The sequence below is a fragment of the Stylophora pistillata genome, chromosome 2 (genome assembly GCF_964205215.1).
Source record: "Stylophora pistillata chromosome 2, jaStyPist1.2, whole genome shotgun sequence".
NCBI lineage: Eukaryota > Metazoa > Cnidaria > Anthozoa > Scleractinia > Pocilloporidae > Stylophora > Stylophora pistillata.
Window position 1 is genome coordinate 29,371,125 of NC_142520.1, and position 27,013 is coordinate 29,398,137.

Below are 27,013 nucleotides of genomic sequence, written 5' to 3' on the forward strand. Positions count from 1 at the left end.
TAACATTTTTTTCTTTCGGGAGTAAACCCCGTCTTTACATAATATTCACTTGCAATGGCAACCGCATAACACTCTTAGCTTTTGACGAAACTTTGCAAACGTTACCATGCGGCTCCCAGTGCAGCGAGGCTTGGTACTAAGCTATGGTTTGTTTCTCAAGAAAAAAAAGCACGCTGATTATTCAGTATTTTTCATTCTCAAACAGGTTTTCAAGGGAGAGTATCGCAATTGTCGAGGTAGTTTGCCTGAAAAATGTAATATTTGGCAGCAAGTTGCAAACGAACTGAAAAACAAATATCATTCTACCATCAACAACACTCAGCAGGTCAACTCCACTTTCCAGGGAAATCTACAACTGAGTTATCGGGATCTGTCGCCTGATTACTGCGTGCGTAATGTGACTGCTGGCTCTCCTGGTCTGAGAGGAAGGGTCTGCGGCAGAAAAATACGTCAGTGCAGATCCCTTTGTGAGCAGTGTGGCTTGACACTCGGGGTAGAGCAGCGAGGAAGTCCAGGCAACTGCAAAGATTGTCCAGATATATATTCAGTCACAGTCTGCAGTTAAAAGAAAATAGACGACGGCAAGCAATAGAGTCAAGCCACGCGAAAATGTTCAAACTGAGAGAGGTTTTCCTCTTATCAGAAATGAATAGTCCGGCCTTATCATTGCCAAGGCAATTTCATTGAGAAAAACGCTTTGATTGTTAGTCTACTAGATTCATGATTGCATCGCTTGTAGGTTTTAGTGACACAGTTAACCCATGTTTCTGATTTATGCTCTATTTCTATATCTATTTTGTCAAATTTTGAACTTGCGAGCGCATAGAAACGAGCTCGTCGACCGCTTTCCAAGAGGAAAGCACAAGTAGTTCAGTGTTGAAACGAGATTTACGATAAGGGTCATTTGCTTGTATGGCGTCAGAGTACCATGAATAGCTTACACTGTGTAGCAAGCTGCACTGTTTGTAATTGCGATTTTAGCAGAAATTTTTCACTCTGTCCCTCATAGCCCTTTGAAGATTTCCTTACCTTTCATAATTTTATGTTATACCGTGCGGTATAGACAGGCATAGTAAAAAAACTTGATAATTTATATAATCTATATATTCCTCTGGTAATTTAATCCAGAATCGATTATTGAAAAATGAATTTTAGCAGAGTTCTAGCTAGTTACTGAAAGCCTTTAAGGTAGTTCAACTGAAGACTCAAAATAACCTAACAGTTAATGACCGGACACATCTTCTGGATATGTGTTAGCCTTGTTTACAGACCATTTCTTATGGGAAACATCTGACCAATAAAGTGATAAAAATGGCGTTTGCAAATTCTTCTCAGAAATTTGTCATTTTAGCAATAAACACGTGGGCCCCTTTAAAAGCGCTCAATGGCTGGCACGGTCAGCAGTACAAATTTGGTCTTCGTTTCATTTCAGAGGGGAATATCAACTTGTTTAAGGAGATGAACAAAGAGAATCTTTTAAGTACACCCCGGTAATTGGAAGAAATGTTCTTCGAAATTTTTCTTCCCTAAGAACGCGATCATGGTAACCTGGTTGCTTTCTCATTTGTACATGCATTATTTTACCTTTTATGAAAAAAAAAATGGCGAGATGAACACAGAGTTCAAATGTCTGCGCATTTCCAAACGTTGTAGGACAAATGGTGTGCTTTCAAGGTGACACAGGTGTTGTAAACAACCGACTTGCTTCAAAAAGGAAATTGTGGTTTTTGGAGACGGAGATTTTGACTCTTTCTTGTATCAAGAATAAACTTACTTTGCAGTCTTTGACATAATGGTTGGGACAATCTTCTCTAATAAAAACGACGCTTTCATATCCCCCTCCCCTTACATCACTACAATCTTACTCCTATATATATCGCGTGTTATATATGTTGCAGAAGTAACTATAAAAGAGTTCATTGTGAGTAGATAGATTTCAGTTGACCAGTAATATAAGTTATTATTTTTTTTTAAAGCAATGGCTTACGTATTTGATGTTTCTTAAATTGTCACCTCAGCACTTATCATCTCACAATCGGTATTGTAAACAAAAAAAAGTGAAGGAGTATCATATTGAACTAAGCATTTGTTTCTAGTGAATAAGAAAAATTGGACTGATGTTGACTGACAACTTACACTTGCTGCATACAACAAGCATATTGACATTAATTATTGTAAATTACATTTACGTCCAATCTGTATATTTTTCATTTCGATTCATCGATGTAACCTACTCCTCAACTCTGAGAATCGAATTCGATTGATATTAAGATCTGTCCGAAAACGACAAAATTTTCAGGAAATGTAGGAAATGTCTCATCGGCATGATCTCGAATACTTGGAACGCCTCCGAGAAGGCTCGGGAAGACAGGGTTATTAATCAATACAATCAAAAATGGCTTTGTTGAACTCGTTGTCAAATGGCTGACGAATTTTGTTTTTCATTTTAACCTAGTGGATTTAATCTTTAAGCACTTGCGCGAATACTAAAGTCAAATGTTAAACCGCAAGAAGGACACCAAGGATAACAACGAAATCAAATTATTTTGTGGATCACGTACTGTGCGAGTAAGTCAACAAAATAAATTACAGATAGGAATAAGTCAGGGAAAAGGAGTGTTATGTGGATTCGATGTGTACGAAGCCTCCTGCTAAAAGGATTTTATGAAGGATTTAGTGTTGATCCACCTCTGAACTGCAAAATCAATTCAACGATTCAACTTACCGAGAGGCAATTCAGATGAAACTATACTTAAAAAAGCATAATGGCAGCGCCTGATGTACCTTAATTGTTTTCCACTTCTTACTGTTGCTTATCAGGAAAATCTTTTTTATGCAGATTATATCATTTTAATCTTTCGAAATCATTCAACATTATAGTAACTAGATTTAGAGCTGATCTGGGTCGTAAAACCTTTAGAAATAGAACTGTAATTGCATGGTATTCATTACCTGATGAAATTGGTCATTACGGACAATCCTATTGCTCTGCTATTTACGAATTATTCAATTATTTCAATTGTTACTTTAAGTTTTAATTTGTAGGTGATTCCTGTTGTTAGTTAGCCGGTAATATGTCTACTCAGTTTAAAGTTACCTATTTTGCCTGATCTTTTTTAACAAACAAAATTATTTACTATTTACTGAACATTTGTTGTTATGTCTCATTTATCCATGGCCATCTTTTATTTTTCCGTCCAAACAAACCAACTTTGCAATCTCTTCTAAAAAGAGATTGTCGTTCAGTTACGTGCGGAAATGTGTGGGTTACGAGATGTTATTTGAAATGCAATACTGAAGTAAATTTAATGAATCTACTTTGCCACATTTGACAGGCAAAAAACCCAGTTATTTCAAAACTTGATATGTATCTTGCAAAAGCAGGTTTTACTTGCTTCAACTGTTCAGTTATCATGAAATTTTCCAGACTTCAATTATGCTCAATAAGAGTGCTATTTCAAGAATATTTTAAAATTTGAATGGCTTAAGTCTCTTTTAAAGAAAACACAAATTATTGTACACTTCTCACTACATACTACGTCCTTAACAAGTTGTCCAAAATGACTTGTTGGGATTTTATTTGGCTCATGCAAAGCTTTACAACATTTGCGGTTAGACAAGAGATGATGCCACATTATTATGTAACCACCACAGGTATTTTTTTTTTCATAAGTTCAAAGTCCTCTTCAGCACTAGCAGTGGCTAGCGAGAGTGAGTATAATGTCGTACTTGAGAATTTCTTTTTCGGTTAGAACGCTCGAAATGAATACGCACTAAAAGTGTAGACACTAGACCCATACTAGAAGCTGTGGAGCGTCAGCTTCTGAGGAGGCCGGTCCACGAACTCAGAGAGAAACGCAAGGAAAACTGAAAGGTAACCGCAGATGAAACTCGAATTAACTCAAGCAACTGAAATGGTGCTTTGCTGAGGATTCTGCGAGGAGAAGAAAAAGCCGACGAACAACACTGAGATGAGGTATAGTGCCTCGCCTTGAGTCAAAGGCTTTACAAATAACTGAGTTTTTGGAGCGAAGATATAACCTTTGTAAAAAACAAATGACGAACAGCAGATGAGGTATTGTGCCTCGATGTGACTCGAAGGCTTTACACATGACCGAGTTCTTGGAGTGAAGGCATAACCCTTGTAAAAAAACAAATGACCACAACTGAAGATAAGTGGTGCATTTCTTTCATTCTTTTGTCTCATGTCATTTTGTGGTTTCTGTTATGGTTATGCTTTGATTTTCTTGAAACGACCACATTGATAATACAATAAAGCTTTCGGCGACGTGTTCATTTTTGTCTCATGTGCGTTTTTGCTTTTTATGAAACAATTCTTGAAAAATAGAGACATTAGTTGGGGATTTAAATCTATTTTGAAAATTCTTTTGGATATCGTTAGTCTGTAACTGTTATGATATCGAGTTCACTCGATGCTGGTCTCAATGTGAAAAACCTGTTTATTTCCGTGGACAAGTGTGGAAACGATCGAGAACAAAGCACAATGCAATTACAAAGAAACAGCTGGCATATTTATCTAAAAGAAATAAGGAAAATTTAATTTTTTCCGCCGTTTATTTGCTTGTGACAAGATAAACATCGTAAAGTATGTGATTACTGTGAGTAATCACTAAGTTTCCTAACATACCACCCCGAATCGTGTACACCTGGAGTATTTTTCATATAGCGAAGTGGTGTACAGCCGTGCGTATATGATGTGCGCTATTTCACTTCAGCTGCAAACTTGAAGTTCCCGGTCGTTTTTTGTAGTCTTCAGGCAGCTCGCAATTACCTGGTAAACCGGAAAAACTTGTGCACTAAAGCTCTGTTTTCGTGCACAAGTTTTGTTCGTTATGTTGTAAAATAAGAGTTATGGATGCTGTTAGGAAATTTGGAGAGCATACTATATATATACGCGCTGAGCATGCAGCAACTCTTAGCTGTACTGAGAACGAACCAAATTTTTGCAATCTGCATTAGTCAGTTCTCTTTTAAAATTACCCAAAATCAAGCCAAAACGTAAACGTTGAACAAGACGGCGATGATTAAACCATTTTACACTCAAAATTTAAATATCTATTTTCCGCCCTGTTCTCATACATATCTAATAATTGGTTTGATCTCCCATAAACTATTGCCTTTCCAAATGAAATTTGTAAATATTATAAAGAGAAATTCAGTTTTAGATCATTATTGAGAATTAGAGGCTTAATTCATGATAAAATAGTAATTATTCCTTTTTTTTAAGATGTTGTTATGTTTCGCCATTTTAGTGTGTTATCAGTAATGAAACCGTGTGGACCTTGAAATCAACCAACAACTGAATGCACTCTGTTATTTTTGGATGCCGGACAAGATGAAGCAGGATATCTTATTCAAGCAGTTACTGATGAAATAACATAAGAACTTATTGGATCATATCTTTAATTTGCTCGTAAATATATTTAAGGATGTAGTTTAAATAGCTACGAGAAAACCTTCGGCCAACTCATGATATCAGACAATCCTCGTCCCCTGCCATTCCTCTCCGTAAATTGAACAATGAAAATTTCTATGTAGTTGACAATATCCGGAGTAAACACGTAGCCGCATGCCCTGTTCCTCATATATCAATAATCGATTCCTTATCTATTATGTCATTTGACGTTCCTGTGCAGCATAAACGCACAGGGGTCGAGAAAGATCCTGAGGAAAAAAAATGTCTTATGCCCCTTTCGTATGACACCAATTAGCCAAAAGTTGAATTTTTTCCCTTCAGACTACATGTAATAAGCCTTGGATAGGTGATCTTTGTTTGAATGGGGAGGTTTTGCCCCTATAATGGCTCATTAACTTACACTATAATATTTTACCTAATAGAGGACGCTTATCTAGAGAGGGTTTCGATCAGTTCTAAAGCCGTTTAGCACAAATGAGTCTCAAATGTCAGTAATCTCAACAATTTTGTTCAAGAGATTAATAATTGATTTAAGCAACTGATCAGGATTAGCTGACTACACGAATAACTTCTGACTTTGTAACCTTGTTAATAAAAATCTCAAACATAGCCATCCCAAAGTGTCTGTGGTCTTGAGCTGTGTGAAGTGCTATCAGATGTCAGTTACCTACTTGGTAACAATGGCTAATGTTTGACACGGGCCAACTACCAGACGGGATTAATTTCTGGCTAGCATTCTGGGCAATTGAAGCTGCCATTTGTGTTTTGAGAAGCTTATGCTCATGGTTATGAAAACGCATGCGCATAAGCCAAAACTGGATATTTGGTGACGTCAACAAAAATTCCAAGATGGCGTATACTCCAAGAGACGCAATTCATTTTCCCTCCTTAGTTCTTTTCTACGCTTTATAGTGTCCTTCTACAGTAGCACTAATGGAGGCTTGCCGGAGAACGACAAAATTTAAGAGGGGAGTGAAAATATGAGGTCTGTGTAGCATTTACGTGTGATTCAATTGTGAGTGTTTCGGTTCCAGTGTGCATATCTTAACGAAATGGCACCATATCTCTTGAAAAATAAGGTAGGTAAACACTGTTATTAGGCTCAATAGAAGTTACCTCCGGAACCTATGTAGAATTTTCTTGTATTTGATGGTATTTGTGATGGTATCACAACGCCTTTTCGTTCATTTGTGTAATTTTTGAAGATTAAGCACTAAGTTTCGTCAAGTAATCCATCGCTCGAATTGATGATTGAATGTTCTGTTATATGCTCTCTTGCAGTCCGATGGAAGATAGAATTGCTCCCTCACCCTTAAGATGGCAGTTGGTTGGAACAGTTCTAAGAAAAACACGAACTGTTCAGACTTGTAATACACCAGCACTTTGAAATAAAGTTTAGTTCTCGATATTGATCTCGACAACAGAGAGATCCATCGAAAAAACGTCTTTGGTTTGAAGGAGAACTGAACACCGTTTGATTTGTGACGCTTACAAAGCTATGAGAAACTTGAGAAATGTTTTAAGGGTAGGAATCAGCTTTGATTTTATATTAATCGATTAAAAGCCAATCAACTGCCCATTTCTAGAGGAATTCACAGATTAATGATCCACAACCACTACTTTCATGCATAAGTTAAATTTACGGTTTTCATTTAGAAGTAAATTCAGTTTTCTTTTATTTGATAAAAAGACACACATCACTCAAGTATAAATGAGTACCAGGGATCACAAATAATCAAATAAATAATTGCTTTACTTGATTAATGTTGAGTCAGTCGAAGCAGAAGATGAGGCCCTATAGGAACTCGAAATCCATCGAACTTTGCCTTCAGAAGACAAAAATTTCACATAACTTGAAGGTAATTCCATATAATTCTGCCTTTTTTTGTTACACGTATGGTGAAGTTCCCTAAATTCTAAGTGATTGAGTTCAGTTTGAATTAATCTTGTGCAAAGTGCTGGGACAATTTAAAAATCGAAATCTAATACTAACTTATTGTGAATTTTAGAGCTCAATAGGAACCCTGGTTGGCAACATTTTGTTACTTTCGGAGAATGCCATGCATTTGTAAAAACAAGAGTTTCATAATGAATTAGAGAATCTAAACGGCAAGCTTCGTTTAGGAAATTGCTTCAGTTTTTGAGTCAATCAATTCACTCATCAATTTTCAATCGATTAGAATTTTGAGGTTTGTTAACTTTTGCTGTCCGCAGTATTACCACTGAGCAAGATAGGTTAGAGGCAAAGTTTGCACGTAGAGAAGGAAGAGGGTTGTCATAAACATTTTTCTCTTCTACAAAATAATTAAAAATGATTTTGAACATAATCTTCTCAATCGACGGATAACTAAAATGGGGTCAGGTGAGGCATCTGAAAGGCGAATACATTTTGCTCAAATTTCATCAAACGTTTCTATGTTGGATTTTAAACAGAAATTATAAAATTCCCAGGTGAATTCAAGAGGCCCTATCATAAATTTCTCTCAAGTTCATAGAGTGTTTACTAACAGCTCTGAGGCATAACTTGCTCATCCGTCCAATTAGAGTAAGAAAAGTTGGCTGGTTAGATCGGCCAGCGAAAAAAGACACAAACAACGAAGCTCAAGTTTATTTTGGGAGCCCTCTTACCATGTACATCCTTCTTGGTGAGTTTACTTTCTGACTCACCGAATTCATGGAAAGTGTTCATTCTAAGCCAGCCAGTTCGACTGCCGTGGATTACTATTGAAGGTCGTACACAGTTAGGTCTAGGAAACCTAGCAGTTAAACTTATGAGAAACTGACAAATTTGTCAGGTTCCCTAACCAGTATCCTTTAACTATAGTTAAGTAACAGAAATCCCAAGGCACTGTGTTTCGTCGCACAGAATTACCTGCTCAAGAATTGGCAAACTTCTTTTGATTAAAGTTGTATTCAAAGGGCACGGTCCGGTAGGTGAACACAACAGTGATGGCGAAAGTAATTGAACCACCAGAACATAAATTTCCTCGGCTTATCTCGATTATCCCAAAATGGGCTCTTGCGTTTCGCGTCTCTCCGGCGCAACTGACGCTGATTCCTTTAGCAGTCAGGCTGATGTTTTGGTTAAGCGTATTAATCAGTCAGGATCACAGGAACTTAGGTGTGCATCTCTTGCTATAGCCCAGACTGGTGCTTCCGATGGGACTTTAGCTGGTGAACTAAGCCCTTTCCATCAGGAGCATTCAATACATTTTTACATATAGTTGATTGATCATATTTTTTTCGATAAAATTAAGGCAGCTAGAGTTACTGAGCACCCTCGTGAGAAAAAAAATTGAGGCAGCTCAGCTTACGGAATTGAACGCCGAGAACATTCGAAGGAGTTGTCATCGCTTTTGTCCTAGATTTGTTTTTTTTTCTTTGCATGGCTTTATCCAATGAATTTTTCATGAGAAATGACCACACAGATTTAATCTCATTAACGAAGTTGTGCAATCATTACGTACACTTCATTAACGCACTTCGCAGCGTTAATCTCGTCTCCTCTTTCTACCACTGCTCAAAAGTTCTGGTCTTGTTGTCTGTACTTTTTTTTTTTCAATTTTTTTTTTTATTTCCACTGCTTTGTGACAATTCTTAGATAATTCCTCTTCGGCTTCAAAAAATCTGGCGGCCGTCACTGCAAAAAAAAAAATTCATCCGAAGCAATCCCAACTTCGACAATTCGTTGCTAAACAGTTTTCAAGAAATCATAATAATAACAATAATAATAATAGTTTAATATTTGTAGTGCGGAAATTCATTTACATATGATCAAATGAAATCATACCTTCTTGTCGACAAAAAGTACGCTAGTGTTGAGAAAAGTTCTCTTCTCAGTTAGTCAATGTTTAATAACTTTGCCACGAATGTGATAATAATAATAATAATAGTAATAATAATAATAATAATATTAATAGTAATGATAACGGCGATGATGTACCTACTTTGAAAATAAAAATGATAATGATAGTAGTGATGCTAGAGACAGTAATAGTAATAAATATAGTAATTAGAATGTAATAATATAACAATAGAAGTGGTAACTGATATTGTAATCATAATAATAATCAGAATAATAATCGCAATGATAATATTATTAATGATATAATAGTAATATTATAATCATAATAATACTGATAGTGAAATCGCTCGAACTTGATTTATAAAAACAGTGGCCGTTCCATTAGTGGTTGGTGATCATGGATCTGAAAGAAAAGCATTGAGAAGTAAATCAATGAAATTCCTGGATATATCAAATTGTAGGAAATCTAGAAAACAACTCCACTAGGAACAACATTTATTCTGAGAAATTCTTATCCATCGAGTAAAGTGAAAGGTCACTCTTCCAGCGCCTTGGGATCATCGGTTTGGTCGCAGCCTTAGATGACGGAAACAGAAAAATTTAAATATGATAATAAGACTGATAATAACAAAGATATACAATGAATATATGAAGCTCCTATATTTTGAACTACGGTTGTAGATACGTATGATGCACGATCCTCGCAGTAGAGAGCGCTATTTATGCAATAGCGAAAATCAGACCTGAAAAAAATTAGGCCTGTACGGGATTCGGGTTTATTACGAATCAACTTAACGGCCTGCTCCCAGTTGGCTCGTTAGCTCAATTGGTAGAGCGCTGCACTAGTATCGCAGAGGTCAGTGGTTCGAATCCCGTACAGGCCTGATTTTTTTTAGGTCTGATTTTCGCTATTGCATAAATAGCGCTCTCTACTGCGCGGATCGTGCATCATACGTAATAACAATGATATTAATAATAACAATAATGATAAAAATGATCATAGTGATAATAATGTTAAGAGCATCATTTGCCGTTTACATTTCATATCCAGCATAAGTTTCTCCCTTGAGGTTTGCCGTCCGGCAATCATTTTCGCTGAGTTGTTGAATTATGGTGAAAGTAGGTAATTTCCACCACGCCTTGAAAAAAAAAGTAAAATGACGCTTTATAAATAACTTACATACTACAAGCGCCTTGATCGGTTAAAAACCTGTCGTTCATTGCACCAGCAAACCCTCAGAAAATTGAAACATTTTAAGTTTGTTTAGAAGAGCAATATAAAGCACTTTCTATCGGAACCCACGCGGGATATCCAGAGAACACTCTAGGAGTTTAGAAATCACTCGCGTCCGGCTCGTGATTAACCAATTTTTTTTTGTTGTTCACTAAAAATTTCGATACCGATAAAAACAGTTAAATAAACAGTACCAGACATTCAACTATCACCCACAGAACTATGGTATTGAAATCTGCGAGACGTTGTCTAGTCTTCTCAGGCTTATTTCATAAGATCTCAGACTGCAAATTATGCGTGACCTCAAGTAGCCAAGACACTAATAGCAATGCAGTTTGTCGATACAAAATTCTATCGGAGATAAACATCTGTAAACATATTTTCCTTTCTGATTATCATCCACCGTTTGTAACCAAGCTGTTACATCTTCTGACTTAATGAATGGATCATTGCGTTAAATCGATCAAACCATACAACGAAAAAAAAAAAAGGTATTGAGTCTAGGAATGGTGGAACTCCGTGACTCAATTCTGTTCTGAGGGGGGTCAGAAACTCTGGTTTCCGACGCAAAAACAATCAGTACAAACTCTAGTTAAAGCAAATATATCTAACTCTCAAAAGAGAAACGACAGTTTTGAGTTTAAATTCACAAGATATGTTTCGACATTCTCATGTCATCTTCAGTTGCAAATGAGCTTTTAACGGTTGTACATTTGAATTTGTATTAAGGTACGTTACAATTACGTGTCAGGGCTTGCGTTACAATTTGAATATTAAATAGGCGAAAAATGTAAATAGCGCGCGCTTGACTAGATCACAAAAATAAAATAAAAATAATAATAATAAAAATGATAAAATAAAAGACCAAGGAACAACATAATTAAAAGGAAAGAGACAATTCTAGATGCTTCAATTGCTGATTAAGAATGGGTTTTTCCCACTTAATATGCAATGCCTCTTCGATCTTAATTTGGTATTTTGAAGCGGCAGAATCTAAGATCGTGAAACATTCAGTATCACAAGAGTCAAGACAGGCCCTTGATGATTGCAGGTGCTTGTAAATATGCGAAGTTTTGTCCGACAAGAGGTGCTCACGATCTCGTGCATGAATGTGGCGAGTGGTGTCACCGATACATCTTAAAATGCATAAAATGCACTTGAAAGAAAGGGTTTCGTTCATCAGTCAAGGCCCTGTCGGAAATATCTTTGATGTTTCCGAGATGTCAACAGCTATCTAACTTTCATCTGTCTAGGCCATAGCCACGACTGTAGATGCAATTTTTCTCGATCCTGATTGGTTGAAACGCTTAACGAAAACATTCGCTTGACCACGAAAGGAATCAGCGTCAGTCTCAAGAGACGTGGAACGCTTGAACTTGCTCTGACTTTGTAAAGATAAGCAAATTAAAGAGATTTTATTCTCCAAGGATTCGTTTAACTGTTTCTCAAGATGCTGCAATATATTTAAAAGGGGTTTGCATATACGAGATAAGAGCCGAAGGTGGAACTTTGTAAATGTGGTCAATATCTCGCGAGATCGAAGGGAATATGGTCAAAGAAGACATATTTTTCAATTAACAGGGTTCAAACGCCAGTATGTTATAAATGGAAAGTCTTTCATGAATCTACGTTTCTCATAAGAGAAGATATTCAGTCTGGTGGTTCAGTTATATTTCTAACCGCTTAACCGGTGGAAAACTCTGTGATTACTTGCAACTTTAATCGAAAGAGGCCTGCCAATCATTATACCGGCGAAACTGAACAGGTAACAACTACATCAAAGTTGAACCATAATACGTTAAGGACACTGGTTAGAAAACCCGAATTATTTCTCTGTTATATGTTCTACCATACCTGAGAGGGTTTTGTAAATCTATTAAGGATCTCCAATGGCGACCTGCCATTGTTTGTATTTTAAATTCACAACTGAAGTGTGTGAATAAGATTTTATCCAGAAGCTGTTTACTTTGTTAGTGTTTTCAGACCTCTTTGTTACACTCAGAGATTAAGATATGAGGCACTGGAAAAGTTCAAATAGAACCAATTATCCTACTTTTATAAACAAGAAACTAAGTTCCATTTGAGTGCCACAATTTAAGACATGTATCCAGTGTATCATGCAAACAATATCAGGAATATTTTCTCAGTATAAAACAAAAGAGTTCTTGAAATTTCACACTCTAGGGAACTGCACCACGAGTTTATTTAAAGGCCAGTACTGTTCGGAATTAGATGAGAATTATGTTGAGTTTTTATCTTTTAGTGCAAAGCTCATTGTGTTACTTGAATCTTGTATACGGCCTCATTAAGCAAGGTCTAACTCAACAGTAACCGACTAGAGCAATGGATTTACTTCGAAATAACATTGTTTATTAGTTAAGCATTTGTTATAACCATCCCTATTTCATTTTCTAAAATAAAAATAAAAAATTTAGAATAATGCTCATAAGCATTGGTTGGGGATCATTCATTTGTGACATCCTTCAGTAATATGCAGTCATAAAACTATTATTTAGCAAAACTAATATTTACCATACAGACATCTCCTGAAATTTACGATAGAAGCTCGCACGATAGGAACTTACGGATGATGATAAACAAGTAGCTATAGAGACGCCAAAAACGGCGGACTGTTCTTCCTCAAGCGAAAGAACTCTTTTGGCAAGAAGCACCTCTATTTTCACAGTAAGATAGAGTTAAAAAACTTCATTTCGAATCGAAGTACCGTTGTCTTGCATATATATCTGAAATGTTCCCGTTTGCGTCAGCATATTGCCACACAACTGGCATCTTAATGGTTTGAGGCAATTTTGTTTTCCATTAGACTGCAAGAGAGTATAAAGTGTATCAAGGCATGATCAATTCGAGCGATGTGTTATATGGCGAAAATTATTGCCGAATCTTTAAGGGTGCAAAAGTGTGCGAAAAGGGGATAATCGACCAAAATTACCATCAGATGCTAGCAAATCTTGCGGAGGTTTCGATAGCTAGTTCTGCTGAGATTGAAAAACGTTTTTACGTACCTTGGCGCCTTGTCGTTAAGATATGTGCACTGAAACTGAATCATTCCGAACTAAAAAAGTTTCCACCATTGAATCACACGCATAAGTTACACATACATTTACGCTCTTCTGGCTTTGCGATGTTATGCAGCAAGCCTCTAAAGGTGCTTTAGGACAAGGACGCTTCCAGGTGTAGAAAAGAGCTGAGAAGGGAGAATGTACTGTGTCGGTTAGAGTAGGCGCCATTTTGGAATTCTTGTCGACGTCACCACATATCCAGTTTGGCTTATGCGCGTGCGTTGTCATAGCCATGAACCCAAGCTTCTCAAAGGGAAAATCTTAACTTCAGTTGCACAGACTGCTGGCCAGAAGTTGATCCCACCCGGAAGTTGACCCGTATCCAACAACGGCTATTGTTACCAAATTGGACCCGCCTTCCCTGATATCTGATATCACTTCAAACAGCTTAAGACCACAGACACTTTGAAATGACTGTATTGCAATTTCTTTTTAATGAGGTTGCAAATTCATAGAAGGTATTCGTGTACTCAGCTAATCCAGATCAGCGGCTCAAATCGATGACTAATTATTTGAGCAAACTTGCTGAGATTACTGGCACTTAGGAATCATTTGCACTAAACGGCTCTGGAACTGAATCGTCCTTTGGATAAGCGTCTTCTATTAAGTAAAGTATAATAGTGCATGTCAATGAGATATTTTGAGGGCAAAGCCTCCATCTTAAGATGAAGATCACCCATTTAGGGATTATTATATGTAGTCTGAAGAAAAAGTAACTATTGGCTAATTGGAGTCTAATTGGAGGATGTTTTAGATGTTTTTTCCGCTTCATCTTTTTCAATCCTTCATGTCTTCATCCAGCACAGAAGCGTTAAATTACGTTATAGATAGGTAAACGATTGTAAATGTGTGAGGAACAAGGCACCTTGCTACGTGTATATTCTTAATATATTGTCGTCATGCATAAATTAGGTGATTTTCAATATGGCGGGCAAATTTGCTATTTATCATCTTCTGCAGAATTTGGAAATTTCAACGATTTGGATGGTTTCAGTACTTGATCTTGAGACCTTTAAGATTCAGACAATATGAAGGAGTTATTATTTAGGGTTTTCAATAGCTTTGTATTTCTAAAGGAAACATAATATTAACTGGCTGATTGGTCGGCTGATTGGTTCGGTAGGTCATGTTTTGGCGGAGCTTTCTGAGTGATCGGACATGGAGGACGTCTGACTAATAGCATATTATGCTTGCTGTTTGCGAAGTTTGAGGTGTTCCGTGCTTATGATTCGTCTCATCAATCCCTTCAAAGTCCATCCATGGGCCAAAGAGGAATTTGGAGAAGAAACATGAACGTTGCTGGTTGCAGGAATCAGCGATCAACAACGTCTTACTCGCAATGTCTTGACACAATTTCTATTTTCAAATCAGAGGCAAACAAGAAGCCAACAACAGGACATTCAGTGCAAATGCACCGGATGGCAAACATACAACACAGTCTGTGGCAGTCATCAACTCACAAAACAAACAAACAAAAGATGTACACAGCCTTCGGAAATCACCAATTAACAACAGATGGTAACATAAAAATGCAAACTCTTTTCTTGCATTCACTAATTCCCAACATAAGTACCAATAATAGAAAAAGATTGACATTAGTTGGCAATTTATAGCGCAAGCCAAGAGAATAAATGATGAGAAAAATGACTAATTAGATCAATTGACCATAAATAACATCGGGTATAAATTTATCTAATAAAAGGGAAAAAAAGTGAAAACCTCCTTATATGAGGTCGATTTGCCAAGAGCTTTCAGACAAAACCAGTTGAGTTTTAATTGGTTTTCACACGTCTCAATGTCAATACGTGTAGAAGCCAACTTTCCCCGAATTATGATCAATGCTATTATAAACAAACACTGTCATAGATTGATAAACTTTACAGCATACAAACAATATGTACAAAAAAGTTTGTGCACTTGCAGCAAATAAGTGCATAATAGCCTTCTATTTGTTGGCTACTAATGGTTTCCCTCGCTATCAGTCGCATTCGAAATTCAACATCAAACTCAAACTATTTTTAGCATCCATAGGTAAATGTAGAACCCATGATTACAGATTTATTGCATTCAGTGTTAGTTGTTTCCAGTAGCTACGCGATTCTATTATTGGAAAACAGAACAGTATCTTAAATGAAAGGAGGTCCTAACCATTTCATCATCCATTGAACTTTTACCTCCCAGGAGAGACCAATTTCATTATCCATATATTTGTTCAAACAGAAAGCGAATGATCATTAAGGAAAACATTATATTGACTGGATATCAAACCAAGTTCTCAGAACCAATTACAACAGATGTATGACATACAGTGTAAAGAACTTATATTTACATCTTGAGCGTAAAATAGTTCGTATCATAACTCTTGGGCTAGTTCGATCGACAAGTTAAAGAACGTTTAGGTTTCGGTTAAATTTTTTTATTAGGAGTTTATAGTTGCATTTCAGTATCACAACAATTTCTTTGAGAATGGGACGTAGCAAACGAACTTTCAACATAGGAGTTATATGTTTTGTACCATTTGCTGTTTGAAAAAATTCAAGATGGTGCAACCAATAAGCGTAACGAACGAATTGTGGCGGCATCTGTGCTCAAATATTGAGGAGCAATAAGCAAGCGCTACAAAATTTCATGGATTCTGCCAGTAAGATTTGAACTAAACTGAATCTGTTGGTGGTGTACATGTTCAAAAATATCGGCCTCTGTAATTCTGTTGACAACCCTCTTTATAGTCTTGGTACACCAATGTGATCAGTTATCGATCGTGTCCGCGAACGAAGCAGACTTTCACATCTAGACCAGCATGAAATCGACTCCTTTTTACAACCGTTACAAACTAAAGATATCAGCACGGATTTTTGCAATGGCAAAGTTAAGTCTCCACTCTCACAATAGAGATGATATTGCAACGGTGTTCCCCGTTCCATAACTAGCAAAACCGTTCAAGAGACCAAAACAGTCTCGTTCGCTGAAAGCTTTAGTACATAATCTATGTTTTCGTTCGTAGTAAACAAAACATAACCATAACAGAAATTACAAAATAACATGAGACAAAATAATGAAAGAAATGCACGACTTATCTTTATGGTTATTTGCTTTTAAGATTATGTCTTCACTCCAAGAATTCAAATGTGCGTAAGCTCGTGATTTCTTCGAGGCACAATACCTCATTTGTTGATCGTCGGGAGAGGTTATGTTTAGTTGTCAAAGAGGTCCTCAGCTAAGTACCTGAATGTGCAGGACTTTAGTGCTTGGATTTTCTCCAGAGAACATTTCAGTTGCTTTGAGTTCGTTTGAATTTCGCTTGAAGCCATACGCGCATTTCAGTTTACTTCGCGTTGAGTTTCGGCATAGACCAACCTGACGCTCCAAAGCTTCCTCCGCGTGGGTCTACTATGAACAGATCTGAACAGTGGGTGCAGTTTAGTGCGCACACGTTTTGGGCGTCCCTGATGTAAAAATAATTCCTCGCATAACATAAAACACAAGTCACTGCTCCTCAGTCGGACTTTAAACTGAAAAAAAAAAGCACGGGGGATGGTTACATAAATTATGCAACGCATTGCAAATGATGTAATACACTTCATCCTTACGTCATTTTACTACTTGATGGCTCTTTCGTGACTCGATAGACCTTAACCCGAGCAATGACGCGGGGTCTGAAGTAAATAAGTGACAGTTTTGATTAAAGAACTGTCAGAAATAAAACAGAATAAAAAACGCTTCGAAAACCGAAGGTCTCATTATCTTCTCAAGAATAGTAACAGCTAAACTATCTTCTCTACTACAAATGTACATGTAGAATCCTTGTCGTTTACCAATCATTCAACCAAAGTGACGTAAAGTACTCCTTGTCGCTTCGCTTGTCTCGGTTGCTGACGATGTCTTTATTTTACCTGTTCAAAATTTTCTACGAGAGACATCGTCAAGTTTGACTTAGAAGGTAAATTAATTCTACAATTTTTATTTCCAAAATTCCGTTTTCTTAAAACTGTCTCTCTCTGGTTACCAACATACGGACAAGGTTAAGGACTTAGAATGTAGTAACAATTGTGGAGAATCTGCGTCTTGGCTTTCTAGAAAGAGAGCTAAGCTATTCACATTCAAAGATATTTTGGTAATACCACTCTTATTGAACATTGTTGAAGTCTGGAAAATTTCATGACAAATGAATAGTTTGAACAACTAAAACCTGCTTTTTCAAGAAAAGAACAAGTTTTGCAGCTATTAAGATCAACATCAGTATTGTATTTCAAATGAAATCACGTAGCCCATTCATTTTCGCGCCTAACGGAATGATTATCTCTTTTAGAGATTGATAAAAATCGATGATACCTTGAGAAACGAATGGAAAGTATAGTGTTGGTTTTGCGGAGACGGAAAAATGAAAGATACACGAGGAACAACGGGATACAACAGCAAACGTATAAAACAGAATTGGGATTCAAAATTAGACCAAAAGTATTTATGTCCTTTTCTTCCTGATTGCTCTTCCCTGACTTATTCCTATCCGTGACTTTTCTGATAATTTATTTAGCCGCAGACTACGTAATCTAAATCTTAAAACTAGAATTTATGTAGCCCTTATTACATAAATGTTTGACCAAATGCGCTTAGTGATCTGCCACTCGTAAATGGCTGTGTCTGTGTTGTGGAAAAAAAATTCTTTATACTACTTCGATACCAAGCTGGGATTTATTACACGGCCAATCAGAAGTAAGGGTGCAATTTTTCAATTAGGCAAAGTGCTTCAAATGATAACTTTTTGGTTTGCATCCCTCTTCGAAACATAAGTTTAGTCGGTTCTCTAAAGTATGATCGAGTTTTCGGTCTGAAAACTGCAATTTGATTTCATATTCTCGGTTAGTGCCGTGGTAAAGTTGCACCGTATTACTCATTCAGTTATCACTGATTTAAGATTTATCAGGAAGTAAATCTTAATGTAACTCGTCGAGGGGAGTAAAAAAGTGGGGTATTATTAGGATGTGCACATTTTAGCCAATAAAATTTAACTCGTGTGTACACGAGAAAAAATAACATTTCATGTCAATTCCTTTTTAAGGTTTGTTTAAAAGAGCCCTCGATCAACTGGTTTTGCTTGGTTTCCGATATCTCATCCGACCAACACGGTGTACAAACGTACAGCATGTGTAAGGGATTACTTTTGGTCGGTCGCGCGCCAAATTCTCGCTTAAAATTGTGAAGGTAAACACAAGAAGCAACCGTTGTCCAGCAAAAAAGTTCAGAAGAAAATGAAACGTTTATAAAAAGTTGTTAAGGAAAACTCGAGGCTTTTTGAAGGCAAAACTCTCTAATTACTGGCATTCCGTTGGCTAATGATTTTGTTACAATGAATATATGAAGTTCATATATTTTGAACTGCGGTATTAAATACGTATAATGCACGATCCTTCGCAGTGGATAGCGCTATTTATGCAATAGCGAAAATCAGACCTGAAAAAAATCAGGCCTGTACGAGATTCGAACCACTGACCTCTGCGATACTAGTGCAGCGCTCTTCCAATTGAGCTAACAAGCCAACTGGGAGCAGGCCGTTAAGTTGATTCGTAATAAAGCCGTGATGATAAATAAGATACAATGAATATATGAAGTTCATATACTTTGAACTGCGGTATTGAATACGTATAATGCACGATCCTTCGCAGTGGATAGCGCTATTTATGCAATAGCGAAAATCAGACCTGAAAAAAATCAGGTCTGTACGGGATTCGAACCACTGACCTCTGCGATACTAGTGCAGCGCTCTACCAATTGAGCTAACAAGCCAACTGGGAGCAGGCCGTTAAGTTGATTCGTAATAAAGCCGTGATGATAAATAAGATACAATGAATACATGAAGTTCATATATTCATACATATATTCATTCATATGGTACTCAGATGCCACACAGGCAAATTACACTCATCGACAATCTCGTATTCAGAACTACATGAACTTCCCTTGTGAAGAGTAGTTGACAAACGCCTTCCTAGACACTCTCAAGTTCAGTATTTGGTATTGATCAAGCATGAGATCATGATGGCTGGATATTGGCCGAGATCTCTTTTTGCGTTTTATGAAGCTCGACTTTGTTTCGGTCCATAAAAACGCGAAAAAAGAACGAGGCTGATAGTTAACTATCTTGACCGAACGAGTAGAAATATTTGGCAATTTGGTTATATCATCTATAATAATAATAATAATTTACATTTCTAAAGCGCTAAAATTATAAAATATTCTAAAGCGCTTTACAACATTATTAACTACAAATATTAAAATGATAAACGACAAAATATCAAAACAAACTGTAAGCCAGCTTGAATAGATGTGTCTTAAGCTTTGACTTAAAAATCGTTACACTTGGACTGTTTCGAATTTCAAGCGGCAGTTCGTTCCACAAAAAAGGTCCAGAACGGGCAAAGGCACGATCACCAAAGGTCTTAAAGTTAGTTCTTGGGACCTTAAGGAGACCCTGATCGCAGGAACGTAGCTGATGACCCTTGACACTGTGTGGCTGCAGATATTCTTTTATGTATAGTGGGCCTTGGTTATTTAAAGCTTTATAAATTAAAAGTAACAACTTAAAATGGACGCGATAAGCCACAGGAAGCCAGTGAAGATTATATAAGGCGGACGAGATGTGGTGAAACTTGGGAATCCCAAAAATTAGTCGAGCAGCGGCGTTAAGCACCTTCTGAAGACGCTCTGTCTGGTACTTGGGTACGCCAAATAAAAGGGAGTTGCAATAGTCTAAATGCGAAGTCACAAATGCGTGAACAAGAGTCTTCGTGGACTCAGGACTGAGGAATTTCCTAATTTGGCGAATTTTATACAATCCATGAAAAGCTTTGCTGCAGATCTTACCAATGTGAATGGACATGGACATATTGGAGTCAAACCAGGAACCCAGGTTTCGAACACTGTTGAGAGGCTGAATGGTAGAATTACCGACTGTGATGGAATCAATTGCGATTTTTGATAATTGATGGCGGGAACCAACAACTAAGAATTCGGTTTTAGAATCGTTAATTAACAGGCGATTATAAATCAACCATGAGCGGACATCCGAAATGCAGGCTTCAAGAGTAGCTATGGCGTGGTCTTGCGAAGATATGTCATTGGGTCTAAACGACAGATGAAGTTGTGTATCATCGGCATATCCGTGAGCAGAGGGGAGATGGTTAGCGATCACGTGATATAGTCGAGATATGTATAATATGAATAAAATAGGACCCAGCTGCCTTGTGGGACACCGCAGTTCAAATGAAAATCATCTGATGTTCGATCGTTTATGAGAACACGTTGTTTTCGGCCAGACAGATAAGACGCAAACCATTTATGGGCAGAGCCAATGATTCCAAAATCGCTTTCAAGAACATTAAGGAGAATCTGATGATCGATTGTATCAAAAGCAGCGCTTAGATCCAGTAGCACAAGAAGCGTAATTTCCTGATGGTCCATTGACATAAGAATATCACTTTGAACCTTAAGCAAGGCAGTTTCGGTAGAGTGAAATCTTCTAAACCCTGATTGTAACTTCGGCAGAGGAGCATTGTATTCACCGTGCTTAAACAGTTGAGAAAGAACCGCCTTTTCGACGATCTTGGAGATGAATGTTAGATTGCTTACCGGACGGAAGTTTTTATAAGTTAACTCTAGACCGGGTTTCTTTAATAGAGGTTTCACAATTGCAGTTTTCCAATCATCGGGAACATAGGCGTGGCGAATAGACAAATTTACCATGCGAGTAATGGAGGGCGCAAGGACGTCAAGACAAGACTTCACAAGCCATGTAGGGATTGGATCCAGGGAGCATGAGGCATTAGACGATGTACTGATTATATTGCAAACATCTTCCACTGATAACGGCGAAAAACTGTCAAGTTCTACAGCTGGAGCAGCAGTATCAGAATAAGGAGGATTAACTTCAATATCACTGATGGAATCTTTGATGAGTTCAATTTTTTTAACAAAGAATTCCCCAAATTTATTCGCAAGTAGAACTGGGTCATCATGAGGTGGTAGATCATTAACATTAGGACCCTTACAAAGGAATGAAACCAATTTGAACAACTTCCCGGAGTCACCAGCGCACTGACCAATTAAATCTGAGTAATAAGAAGCTCGAGTAGACTTGAGAAGAGCAGAATATCTATTACAGATTTTACGATAAGCAAGCCAATCTGAAGAAAGACCACTTTTAAGAGCTTTCCGCTCAGCCTTGCGACGAATACGTTTAAACTGGAGAACATCAGCGTTAAACCAAGGGATCTTTGCACGAGTAACAAGAGTTTTTGTCTTTATGGGAGCATGTTTATCCAGGATTTCTGTTAAAGTCGAGGAGTACTGCTTGGATAAATCGCCAAGGTTGCTCCAGTGTGTGTCACTGCAAAGTACAGACGAGGTGATGTCCGATTTAAATGCATCAATGTCGATGTTCTTTAACCTGCGATATGACACAGACTTGGTAGAGATTGATGAACTTGGGAAGCGAATAAAACACTCAACAAAAAAATGATCCGAGATGGGTAAGGTGACGTTAATGGTTAATGGTTAATGGTGACGTTAATGGTGACGTTAATGACGTTAATGAGTTCCGTAGAAAGCTGACGTTTCGAGAGTTAGCCCTTCGTCATTAGCTCTGACGAAGGGCTACCGTTCCAAACGTCAGCTTTTTAACTCTTTACGGTGGCCAATTTACAATTTCAACTTAGTTCATAAAACCAAATAAATGAGTTGTCAGTAACCAAATCCCTGCGTTTGGGCAAAGATTTCTTAGATCGCCACAGGGCAAACATTGCAGCCCGCTAGAAAGAAATGCATGGCGAAAGGCAGTTCGATGTTCAAAAACAAAAACGATTTTTGACAGAGATCAACGATTTTTTGCCTCAGTTTTATCATCGATGGATTAAGATAGCTTTATTACAAGGTAGGTGTGAGTTTTGGTCGGAATTACCCCGAAACATATCATAAAATATGCTGATAAACTTCTCTCATTGCGCAAGGTGGTCTCGACGTATTACAAAATTAGCCATAAATCGCAAGGAAATAACTCATTTAAGTCTTATCAGTTGGATTCATGTATGTAGAACCTCTTTTAATACTTGTTGATGTGTTGAATAAACAACTCACGACGTCTGAAAATATGTCTCCTCGAGGGAGAAGTCGCTGTTAGCGTGATGGAAATGTTTTTTGACCGGGCTGTTGCTCTTTGAAACGATGGAATAAGCGATGAAAAACATGAGGAAAAACATGAGGAAACCCCTGGTTAAGCGATAGCTTGTTTGAGAAAAATTCAAACGTTTCTGAGCTGCCACTTTTCTCCTCGAGTTCCTTGGGGGATCTGTCGGGAAAGGAAAGATCACGGGAACTCCGGTCGAAAATTGTGGACCTGTATTCATTCAGTTGGGCATCGTTCAACTTAAGTGACCCATTTGTACCTACTCATCATTGCAGAAGAGAAGGTTCAGTTTTGAACTGATTATCAAAGCTGTTTCGTTCTCATAGATCATGACAAATAAGCAATGTAGGTGTTAAATCACTTTAATGTATCACGATGATATTTAATGCTCAAGCATACCATTTCAATCTCGTGCTGTTTCGGGGTAGCTGTTTCAGCGATCTTTTGTATTACCAAGCTAAGAAAATAGCTAGAGATACACGTAACCAAATTAAACAAAACTGAAAAGGCTTAAATGAGTCATTTCTTGGCGATTCATACCTAATATTTCTAAATTTTGAGACCATTAAGGATGTCAATTTCACAATAAACCTTGCGCAAGGAGAAAAGTTTGTCGGTCGATTTGACTACATATTTCGTAGATGTTCTCCCAAAGACTTACACTTCCCTTGTATCAGCGTGACCCAAATCAAGCGGCGAAAAAGCGACGAAGTCTCGCCAAAATGTTTTTTTTTTTTTTTACGTTAAGACTACCTTTATCCAAACATTTCTTTCTAGCGGGCTGCGCTGTTTGCCCCGTGGCGATCTCAAATATCTTTGCGCAAATACAAGGATCTGATTACTGGCAACTCATGGGGAGCAGGGATGGCGCAGTGGTGAGAGCACTCGCCTCCCACCACTGTGGCCCGGGTTCGATTCCCGGACCTGGCGTCTCATGTGGGTTGAGTTTGTTGTTGGTTCTCGTCCTTGCTCCGAGGGTTTTTCTCCGGGTCCTCGGGTTTTCCTCCCTCCGCAAAAACCAACATTCCAAATTCCAATTCGATCTGGAACAGTGGACAAGAATAGCCACCCAGTGGATGTCCATTGTTAAATCATTATCATTATCATTATCATTATCATTATCATTATCATATCATTATCATTATCATTACTTTGTTATCCCCACCGATGCAGCACCATAGTTTCTTTAGAAACTTGCCTCCTTTAAAAATATTTCGTCTTAATGAGAAACAAGAATTACTTGTTTATTTCGAGATCCGAGAAAGAAAGCCACCGTGGTTATAGCGCAATAAGCCAAGAGGGTCGTTTAATTTTTTTTTTGTTTTGACTATCTTCCGCCGCTTTTTGCGACTTCTTCGCCGCATTATCCAAAAGTTACGAAGGTTGTAAGTCCGCTCCATGCACTTTTTTTCTTGCGTGGGATTAAAGTAGGCAATCCAGAGCGGGAATGGTGGGCCCATCTTGCCCGCTCGGGATTCACAGGATTCGCCTTAGCTTGCTTGAGGGTGCTGCCAGCGATATAATCATATACCATAAATCATAAATGTGGGTTTCATCTGTGTCACTAAAACCTAAAAGCGCTGTATTTATGAGCCTGACCACAAGAGACCCCTGAAAAGACTAAGTTTCAAGGGTTTTTCTCCATAAAATGGTTTTGAAAACATTAGGCCAACAGAAGTCATCTTGCTTGCTTAAGTTGACCATTTGCGCCAGGCTTGACCCTAATGGTTATAGTGGCCTACTGTCTTCTACATGCGGATTGTTACTATGTTTCTAGAAGTGTACAATCACTGGGTGTCATTTTACATCGTTTTGTGAAAACAGGATTTTGCCTTCACAAATAAACTGACGGACGAGAACAACTCTATAAACTTCCTCTGAGAAAAGGCTTGCCTGAGGACACTCGCTGGTTGCGGGAAGGCCGGGATCTGTTACGGCTGTTGACTATCCTTGAGACAATGACTGACAACAACAAGGTTGGCTCCAACATAGACTTATTCTGTAAGCGCTACTGAACTTACTTGGCCCTACACTGGCCTGACCTGGCTGAATTTCTTCTGGCCAGAACAGGCTACCTGGCTTGACCAAAAAAAGCTTTACAAAACAGCTCTATTTAAGCCTAATGTACAAAGGGTTAGGTAATGCTCTAAATTATCTAAAGGATCACAAAGATTGGATAGGCAGGAATTTCGCCTTTTACAAGATCAATCAGTTTCGAAAAGTTTTGGTGGATAACAACTACACAAAAGGTCATGACAGGTGACGGTTACAGTTTGACACGAGTTACAGTTATGATCTAATAACAACTGTTTACGGTTGACTGAATAGGAAGTGGTAGCATTTATGCTTTGTTGAACTTAGCAAGATCTCACAGTTTCTACGTTGAACTTTGTATATTTTTTTAGCGCTAGCATAAAACTCGGTAACCTAAAAATCTATCGTAACAGCTTACAAAGGGATTCCCATTGGGGTTTGTGTTTGTCATCCTAATTTATGCAGATCCTGCCTTGTGCCTCGTAGGCCTGGTGAGCCAGCGGTCACAATACGAACCCAGAATTAGGCGAAGGATTCCGATATGTCAGAACCTGCAAGTCCTGTCTTTGAAAAATGGAGTGGATATTAGGCTCCTGCGCTGTGTTGGTCTTGTTGGCAGATTGATATTTGTTTTTCGGTTCATTTGCAACTTCATGAAAATCATTGTTACAATTTCTAGGTTCTGTCACGACAATTGCGATTATCCTTGCTCCTGAAAACCTACTTGGGAATGAAAAACACGGTCAGAATAATCAGCGGTATTTACAAGTGCCAGGGCAGCCATTCTTGTTTTTAGAATAGTGATGATCATCATCATAGCGGTTATCATCATCATCAACATTACAATTATTATCATTATTTTTATTATTGACTATTTTTGCCAGAAAAGAAAAAGGAGAAAGATCTCAAAATAGAAGAACTTTCTTATCTCTGACGTATTCAGTCATACTTAAAAGAGAGTCAAATTACTTTGTCTAAATATGTCTTTGTCCTTTTTCTCTCTCTTTTGTCTCTGCTTTTACGGAAGTCTAGCACATACAGTTTATGGTGTCAACAGAGCACTCATTTAGGTAGCAGCCTGACAAAATAACAGGAAGGGATTTCTTGGGATTTATTTCTCCATTGTGGTCTAGCATCATTTATGATTTCAGAGGATATCACAGGATACTATGTACTTTCCCGTGGACACCACTGACTTTAATACACTTTGTAAATCAAAAGCTTCTTTTTTCAATTCTAATTCATTCGATATACGTTAAGCTCTCTTACCGACATAAAAAAAAGTGGTAATAAAAGCAGAGAATTTCAAAAACAAGTCGGACCTTGATAATTCGAAAGTATGATTTTATTTTGTACGTTAACAGAGAAAAACGCATACCTATGATTTCACATATGCAGACCAAACAAAAATGGCAACAAAGGAAAAATATTTGAACCATTTTTTATGCTGGTCTTGATAGCGTGTTCGTCACGTTCTGTCTTTGTATTTCGTGTGGATAATGACATAGAAAAGGAATTTCAGCCGAGGCAATTATGATAAATGCGGATTTCCAACCCACAACGGCGGTTTCCTTGGTACGTCTAAAGCAATATACATGATTGTATGACATCTTGAAAAAGCTATAAACAGTGGGAAAGAAAGAAGGTCAATTTTATTCAAAAGAGATTACTTAAAAAATGAGGACCAAGAAAATTATAATTCGCTATTTTGATCACGTTACTAAAACGATGAGTAAAATGTTGAGAGAAACCGGAAAACAGAGTAACAACGAAACTGAAATGCAAATAATTGCTGTCAAGAGTTAAGCTTAAATACTTCAGTTTCATTTAGGACGTAAAGCCGGAGGTCCCTTCTCCTGCATCTGTCAGTTTAGTTAGGCAGGGGACGTTAAAGAACCCACATCACGCGATTACTGTGAGATGGTCTGGCCTGTTTATTAGGAATTGGGGGGAGGGGGCATCTGTAATATTTCTTCTTTCTTCACTGTAAACTGCCGTTGGCAGTCTGGAAAAAAACCCCGCACAGCATTTTAAAGCGCATTAGAACATTGCATAGAAATGCGCTCTAGAAATTGATATTATTACTATTATTATTATTATTATTATTATTATTATTTATTCCCAGGTGGCAGTTATCCAGCCCAGGTAACAAGACTGAAAAGCATTTAAGCGCAGCTCCAAGACTGAACAACACTATGAGCTACGCTTAGGAGAGAAAAAAGAAAACAAACACGGAAACAGTACT

At 37.7% G+C, this 27,013-nt stretch overlaps 2 protein-coding genes across 8 annotated transcripts in view; one reads left to right on the plus strand and one right to left on the minus strand.

Annotated features, from left to right (window-relative positions):
• LOC111343280 (protein Wnt-8b) overlaps nt 1-27,013 on the plus strand; it is a 50,186-nt gene that overhangs the window by 3,886 nt on the left and 19,287 nt on the right. The gene's annotated exons all lie outside the window — the stretch shown is intronic.
• LOC148738252 (uncharacterized) overlaps nt 7,163-27,013 on the minus strand; it is a 72,539-nt gene continuing 52,688 nt past the window's right edge. The window contains exons 1-3 of one of the 7 annotated variants that reach the window (XR_015997046.1): nt 13,500-17,188; nt 10,281-13,301; nt 7,163-9,645 (exon numbers count right to left, since the gene is read on the minus strand). The gene's annotated coding sequence lies outside the window, so the exon portion shown is untranslated. Of the gene's footprint in view, nt 13,302-13,499; nt 17,269-27,013 lie in introns of those variants that run through there. The other 6 variants (XR_015997049.1, XR_015997050.1, XR_015997047.1 and 3 more) reach the window with 6 other exon arrangements.